The sequence below is a fragment of the Trichosurus vulpecula genome, chromosome 2 (assembly GCF_011100635.1).
Source record: "Trichosurus vulpecula isolate mTriVul1 chromosome 2, mTriVul1.pri, whole genome shotgun sequence".
In the NCBI taxonomy this organism is placed as follows: Eukaryota; Metazoa; Chordata; class Mammalia; order Diprotodontia; family Phalangeridae; genus Trichosurus; species Trichosurus vulpecula.
In genome coordinates, this window is record NC_050574.1 from 82,731,660 (window position 1) to 82,739,041 (window position 7,382).

General features: G+C 39.2%; 1 pseudogene; it reads left to right on the forward strand.

Annotated features, from left to right (window-relative positions):
• Nucleotides 1–3,615: 3,615 nt before the first annotated feature.
• Nucleotides 3,616–4,575, forward strand: LOC118835954 (annotated as a pseudogene).
• The last annotated feature ends 2,807 nt before the right edge of the window (nt 4,576–7,382 follow it).

Genomic DNA, 7,382 nt, shown 5'->3' on the forward strand with positions numbered 1-7,382 from the left:
TATGTCATCTAGTATGGTTTGGTGGATAAAATGTTGGACTTGGAGTCAGAAAGACTTGACTCTATGTGAATCTTGTCACTGACATTTACTCGCTGTGTGACTCTGGGCAAGTCATTTAACCTCTCAGTCTGCAAAATGAAGGGGTTGGATATGATGACCTCTCAGGTTCCTTCCAATTTAAACTCTATGATCATATGATCCAGTTAGGCATTCAAGAGAGCTGATGCACTCCAGATGCACTGAGAGGCATATGTTCAGGACTATAGAGGATATGGTCCATTTGTATACTGCCCTAGTCACTTTACATCTGAAGTTTTGTGTTTAAATCTGGAAACTAAAGCTGCAAAAGGCCATGGATAAGTGGAGAATGTTCTGAGGAGGGAAATCATGATGATGGACTCCTATAGCCTTGAATTCGTATCGTATGTGGATTGGCTGATGTACCTGTGAATGTTTAGCCTGGAAAAGAGAAGATTTATGGGGGAGGTGATAATTATCTTCAAGTATTCAAAGGTCTATCACGTAGAAGTCAACAAGCATTTATTAAGCACTTACTATATACCAGGCACTGTGGTAAGTGCTGGATATACAAAGAAAGTCAGAAACAGTCCCTGTCCTCGAGGAACTAAAAAAAATTCAGTGGGTAAGGCAGCATGCAAGCAACTATGTATAAACAAGATCTATACATATACATACATACACATATATACATGCATACATATACATATGTATGTATATTAGATATTCATTCTATTTGCTCTCTGAGGGTAGAACCAGGAGCAGTAGGTTGGAGTTATAATGCGACAAGTTTGGGTTTGATGTCAAGGAAAAGCTTCCTAACAATTAGTGCAGTCCAAAAGTGGGTTGCCTGGGGTTGTTGTAAATTCCCCTTCACTGGAAGTCTTCAAAGACATCCTGGATGGCCACTTACTGTGGGATTTTGTAGAGAAGATGTGGTTTTAGGTATTTGTTGGATCAGCTCATATTCTGTGAATCCGTCAATGGACTTAAGGTTCAGCCTACTCTTAGTACCTTGCTTCTTTCTTGTCTTGATGTTCTGAAAGAACATGGGCCAATTTCTCTACATCTTGTCTTTTCAAATAGGAAGCATTTAACCTAGGGCTCTTCTATTGCCTTCTTTTGCAGCAGAACCCAGAGAATAAGAGAATAGGACACATAGAACTGAGTGTTGAAAGTTAAAAATAAAAGTCTAATAATAAAAAGAAATAAAATAAAAAAGAGAATATGATACAGTAGTGCTACAGCTGGGTCTTTGAGTACACACAGGACTCAAATGAGATTTACCTGTGTCTACAGGGCACCCTAGATGCTTCATTTTTATTTTAATATTTCCCTCCTTCAAAAGAAAGGAATTTTATCTCCTTTACTAAAAAATGGTAAAAATATATGGGGGAAGTCTAGCTAGGGTCCCAAGTTCATAAGTATGTAGTCTGTTGCATAAGTAAAGGAATTTTTGAATCATTCATTCATCAGTCTAGTTAGCCAGCCTCTATCCTCCAAGAAAGATGGTTGTCTTGTCTCAATTCAGCCAGATGGGAATCTGGACTTAGGGAAACTTATTTGCCCTACAGTCTCTCTCACATTTAGCTGGTTCCACCTTTTCTATTACTTCTATTTGTACTGCTACAGGTGAATCCACTCCCTGGGTTGGAAACATCAGCTGAGGCTTGTTCTTCTTTTTGCTTATACAGGGATCCTGGACTTGAGGAGATGACATTACCCCATAATTCACTGCATCACCTGTGGATCTGATATCTTGCTCCTCTGGGCTCAGGGTGTCAGGGCTATGGATGCTTTTAGGGTCCTTTCTCGCTGTGGGCAGAACAAGAAAGAATGGGCTGAAACTGTAGCAATATGGGTTGGACTGAGGTAAAAAGTGCTTCTTCTCGGTAAGGGGAATGAGATATTGTGTGGTCTTTCACTTCCTTCTTCTTCCTTGCCTCATGCTGTAGGCATTAACTGGTTTTGAGGTGAACTGAAGTTTGAACTGGGCCACATGGGGTGGGAAGAGATAAGGGAAAAGTGGCTGGGGAAGGAAAAATCTTCCTTGTTTGCGTGAAGTGTATGATTCCATACGTTTGCATGTTGTTATGTTGGTGTACTTGTCTGTGTGCTTCCTCATGTGTGTCTCTGTGTAGGCATTTGTGTGTACGTATATGTTGCTGTATGTATCTTTGCGCATATTGCATGTAAATGAATGCTGTTTGTATGTCCTGGGATGGTCAAAGGAGGAGGACATGTATCAATGTGTTGGGGGTTCTCTGTGAAGGAGGAGCATGGGACCAATGAAGGTGGGTAGAATTGCTGTTGTGTTTGGAAGTGGCCATGTTGTTGTTGACAGTGCCCAACTTGGAAACCTGGGGGCCAGGGATAAAACTCCATAAGGGGCAGATTTAATAAAAATCACAAGGTTGCTCTGACCCCTAATATCTCCCTAAATCCTATTGTCTGAAGTTCCACCGTGGACTACCATTTTGGCTTTGGTCAATGTCCCCCATTAGATAGATGAAGCATTTATTAAGTGCTTAGTATAGATGAGGTGCTGTTTTAGGTGCTGGAGATAGAAAACCAAGAAAACAAGATGGTCCCTACTCTGAAAGAGCCTACCTTCTAATGGGGTAAGAAAACACATAAAGGAAAAATTTGAAACCTAGGGATAGGGGCAGACTAGATGCTGGGGGGAAGAGAGCAGTGTGACTGGCATTTCTAATGACATGGAACCAACTATCCTCCAGTCAGGCCCTGGGTGGAGTCATCCTCAGGAAAGAATGAGGGACAATTTTATAGGTGAGGCAGACTGAAGAGCAAGCTGTAAGGGAAGTGAGCAGCATGGCTGGGCCTTCTGATGTGGCAAGTGCTTCATCATTGTCAATGGATACATCAGCATAAAGCAATTAGCCTTACTATGGCAGACTAGATCCCACAGTACAGATACTCTTTGTAAGAAGCATTTCAATGATTGAATTATAGAGTGGGAGTTTGGATGCAGGCTCGAAGACTTCTGAAGCCAATACTTGGATTAAGTTAGGATAATTTTTTCTTAAAAATTCTATTTCATAAATATTTATTAATGCCCACTATATGTAAGGTAGTGTGCTACTCACCAGGGATATAAAACCACGATCAATAATGTCCTTGCTTTCCAGGTGCTTACATTCTACTGGAGGGATATATAAGTATATATGTGGGTACTATATGTACCATTTACCACCTTTTAAGAACACGTCTCAGGAATAGTAGTAAAATAAATTGGAGACTAGAATCCAGATAGGCATTAATTTTATCCATAATTTTAAAAAATCACACCTGATATGTAAAACAGAGCTTCCTTGTTCAGAGATGCTGAATAATTTTTAGAGAAGGGGAAGGGTCACTTTCTTTCTCCTTTTCAATAAAGGGAACACTTTGTAGGGTACCCTAAGAATTGTACTTCTCTTTTAGTGCCTTAAATCTCCCATAACTCAATCGTATATGCCACCATATGTCTCAGAGACAGACATTTGAATGGATTCCCCTACAATCCTATCCCCTGAAACCTTTTCTTTCTCTTCCACTCAATGCTTTGGTTCTTTCTTTGCAGTTGACATGTACAACATGAAAGATTCCAATGTCACCTTTGTTGACCCCCTATATTTCACCCTTTTGGGAGTCCCTGGCCTGGAGTCTGTGCAGCACTGGATGGGGATTCCATTTTGCATCATGATCCTCCTTGCTCTTATGGGAAATTGTACCATCTTGTCTGTCATCTGAAGAGACCCATCACTCCACCAACCCATGTACCTTCTCTTGGCAATGTTGGCCATCAATGACTTGGGTATTTTCCCTGTCCTGTTCCCTAAAACCTTGGCCATCCTCTGGTTCAACCTCAAAGAGATTGAATTCAATGCCTGTCTTACCCAAATGTTCTTTGTGCATGCCCTGGCAGGATTTGAAACTGGGATCCTGGTAGCCATGGCATTGGATCGCTATGTAGCCATCTGCCGGCTCCTGAGGTACACAGCTATATTGACCCCACAAGTCCTGCTGGGCATTGCAGTTGTAGTAGTTATGAGGGCTGTGCTTCTCATCTCCGTCTGTCCCATCCTTATCAAAGTGAGGCTAACATCTTTCCACTCCACAGTAATAGCTCATTCTTACTGTGAGCACATGGCAGTGGTGAAACTGGCTGTAGGTGACACTCGAGTCAACAAGTTCTATGGTTTGGCTGTTATCCTGAGTTTGTGTTGGTGTGATATCTCCTTCATCTCTACCTCCTACATTCTTATCTTCAGGGCAGTCCTGAGGCTGCCAGGGAAGGAGGCCAGGGTCAAAGCAGTCAACACCTGCACAGCCCACATCACCATTATTGTACTCAGCTATTCACTGGCACTCTTCTCTTTTCTGGCTCACCGATATGGTCACCATGTAGCTCCTTATGTCCACATTCTCCTGGCCAACATCTACCTCTTAGTACCCCCTGTGGTGAATCCTGTTGTCTATGGAGTGAAGACTAAGGACATCCGCATTCGAGTGATCACCATGTTCTCCCTTCAGAGACAAAGGCTTAAATCTTGACTCATTTATGTAGCACTATTTAGCCTATGAACTTGATAGACATTTGATCTTTGTCTCTGTAAGACATTTTTATGCCTCTTTCTAAGAAAAAAGTGTCTAAATGATATGGATTCTGAATGATATTCTGAAAACCCAGCGAAAAGCACAACTCTCATTCCATAATACTGGGTTTATACAGTTTGAAATACTATGACCACCTCCCTAGCACAGGGACACAAAAACACTCATGAATTTTTACAAAGGGTCAGGAATTTAGAATTAGAAGGTTGTCAAATCAAGAACCTTGGGGTAACTAGAAATAAATTCCCCACAAAGAGCAAGGACCCCAAAGCAGCAACATGGCAGCAGAATGGTGATGAATGAGGCAGAGGGAAGGGTGATTAAGATATTGGAGCAGCATCTGTTTAAAGAATGAATAGGAAGTATCAATAAGAAGAGAAACTTGTTATTGAATCTATCCATGAGTGAACACATTAGATTAGACAATAGTGTATATGAGAGGATAATGAATGGGATGTACATAATGATGACCAAATGGTCAGTGCTCACTTCTCTCCTGTAGTTATGGTGGTGTTATGTGAGAAAAGGGAATAAAATAATGATCTTGACCCTGGGAATTTGGCTTAAAACCCTCCCTTTCCCCCCTCTTTTTTCTTCAGAAGAAGAACCCAGCAATGACATGCAAATCAGGTCTGTTAATAGAGGCATTTCTTAGTAAAATCCACACATGGGGAGCCTTGTGCTTCTGGTATGGTGGAAGTGTTAGATATTGAGATTACTGATCCTTCACAGCCTGAATATTTGGTGCTTTGTTGTCGGTCTTCATGGTAGATCAATATGTTTCCGTGGATCTTGACTTGGTCCATATTGTGTGTATAGTCTAAACAAATTGTTAGCCGGAATTGGAGGTAGAAATGCCAAAAGCTGAAAAGCCCAGCTTGGAGAGCAGGGATAGCTGAGAATATTCCTGATTTTCTATCTCTTGTGAAAGTGGGACCTTTTGGGTCCTTTCAATAAATGCTACCAACATTAACAAAGATTCAACATCCCATTTTCTCATGACACTGGTCATAATTATAGAATGTTGGGTCTAGAAGGAATCTCAGAAATCATCATGTTCAAACCCATCCTTGAAACAAGATCCTCTACATTTCAACTAACCAAAAATGGGCTTTTGCTTCAGGAAGCTGGTTGGGATCACTATTCAGTTTTTCAATGTAATTTAGATTTTTCTCTTCACATTAAAATTTGGACCCAGCCCAATCTTAGAGTGCAGGTATAGTTAATTGAGAAATAATTTGGCAGGTCTTTTTACCTTTCTTCTCGTTTGTCCACATCTGTGACAGTGTCAGTATCCTGTGATGTAGAAATGCCTTTCTCTAATGCAGATTGTAATTCACCTATAACTTATAGTCTCAGAGAACTTCCTGGGAACACTCAGAGATTTAGTGTTATTATCCAATTTATATAGTTATCTTATTTAAACTAACATTATCCTATTGAAATTAAAAAAACTGACTAAGCATAAGAACTTTAGGAAAGATATATCAAAGATTACATGTTTAACATAAAATTTAGAGAAATAAATACTCCAAAGAAGGTCCTTTAAAAAACATAGATGGAAAGAGCATTGGATCTGGAATTTGGAATACTTGGGTTCACTTACTAGCTATGTGACCCTAGGCAAATAATTTAACTTCTGCCTGCCTCAGTTTCCCCATCTGTAAAATGGGGATGATAATAGCATCTATCTCCCAGGGTTTTCTTAGGGTCAAATGAAATAATATTTACAAAACACTTTGTAAACCTTAAAGTGCTATATAAATGCTATTATTATTATTATTATTATTAATTATATCCAACTACATTCTTGGAGGCACCTAAGTCACATAATGAATAGAACACTGGAACTAGATTCAGGAAGACCCAACTTCAAATCTAGCCTGAGATGCTTACCACCTGTGTGACCCTGGGACTATCACTGAACTTTCATTTGCTTTAGTTTCCTCATTTGTAAAACAGGGATTATAATGTCACCTACCTCCAAGGGTTGTTGTGAAGATAAAATGAGCTAATATTTGTGAAGCACTTTGTAAAACTTAAAGCATTATATAAATGCTAGCTATTATTATTATTGTAGTTGTAATTATTATAATTTAATGCTTCTTTTAAGGAACCATAAACTTAGAAACCATTAACAAAAATAAACCTTCAGGTGAATAATCTCTTTTTGTAAAAAGATTGTACATGAGATTATAATGTTGGTTAAAAACTTATATTTAACAAGATGGTAATGAAAACGTTGGTTTCTGTGTCTCCTTTTGAATTCTTTCTTTTCAGTGTATTTTTCAGTTACTTTGCGCATTTAGGGTTAGTGTGCGTATTGTCATTCTGTTCTGCTTTCTTCACTATGCATTACTTCATGTATCTTACTAACATTCTTCTTATTTGAACTGTTACTCATTATGACACATTAAAATTTTTTTATCTTCATCCACTCCAATATATTCAGTCATTCAGCAAAAGTAGGACCAATGTGTTGTTGACATTTGGTTACTTTTTTAATGAATGATGGTGCTGTGAATGTTTTTGTCGTCAGTTTTTTTTCTCCCTGTCAATATGGGGTCAAAGGATATGAATAGTTTTGTAGTTTTTATCCTGTGTCGCATTGCTTCAAAAACACTTGAATTTACAGCTTCACCCTTAATATAATGGAATGCCAATTTCTGTACAGTCACACCAACATTGAATTTTATCATTTTAAGCTATCTTTCTCAATATGAGGAGCAGGAGCCAGCTCGTATGGA